The sequence below is a fragment of the Tupaia chinensis genome, unplaced genomic scaffold (assembly GCF_000334495.1).
Source record: "Tupaia chinensis unplaced genomic scaffold, TupChi_1.0 Scaffold144326_1, whole genome shotgun sequence".
In the NCBI taxonomy this organism is placed as follows: Eukaryota; Metazoa; Chordata; class Mammalia; order Scandentia; family Tupaiidae; genus Tupaia; species Tupaia belangeri.
The window spans coordinates 376,934-377,775 of record NW_006204184.1 but is presented as its reverse complement, the minus strand read 5'-3'; positions in this window follow the sequence as shown (position 1 = coordinate 377,775).

The window sequence follows — 842 nt, the reverse complement described above, 5'->3', positions numbered from 1 at the left end:
ACAGTGAAAATCTCTCCAAATAAATAAATAAATAAATAAATAAGTAAGTAAGTAAGAAGAGGGTAAGGTCAAGAAACCAGCATGGGGGCCAGCAGGTGGTGTGGTGGTTAAGGGTGCTTGGACGCCCACAAGGCTGACTGCGGCTCGAGTCCTGGACCTGGCAGCTTGCTTTCTTGCTTTCTCTCTCTCTGTCCCTCTCTGGTCAAAATTTAAATAAACAAACCAACAAACGTTTAAAAATAAAATAATTTTTTAAATAGAAAATCAGCATGTTTCAGAGCCAGCAGGTGGCATAGTAGTTAAATGTGCAGGACTCCCTGAACCTGGCGGCTTACTTTCTCACTTTCCTCCTCTCTCTCTGTCAATCTGTCCCTCTCTAGTCAAATTTAAAGAAAGAAAGAAAGAAAGAAAGAAAGAAAGAAAGAAAGAAAGAAAGAAAGATAAATAAAATAATTCTTTTAAAAGTCAGTATGTTTTATCCCATCCAGATTTTCACCTCCATCTTGAAGTTCTGCAAACATCTGCAGTGCCTGTCCCAAACCCAAGCCACCAAATAAAGTGTCAAGTGACTATCGTTGGAGTCCATTAAGAGTTGTTCTTGGACAGGACCAGCAGGTGGTGTAATGGCTATGTTACTAGATTCCCATGCAGCCAGTCGACCGCAGTTCCAGTCCCAGACCTGGTGGCTTAAACTCACGCCGGGCACTTGTGCATGCTTGCCCAAGATCCCAAGAGGAGAATGGAGGAGAAGGGATTGTGGTGTGGCCATCTCCCCTGGGGGGTGATTTATGCCTCTCTGTCTCTCTCTGTCTTTCTGGCGAGCACATGCGCCCTATAGCAAA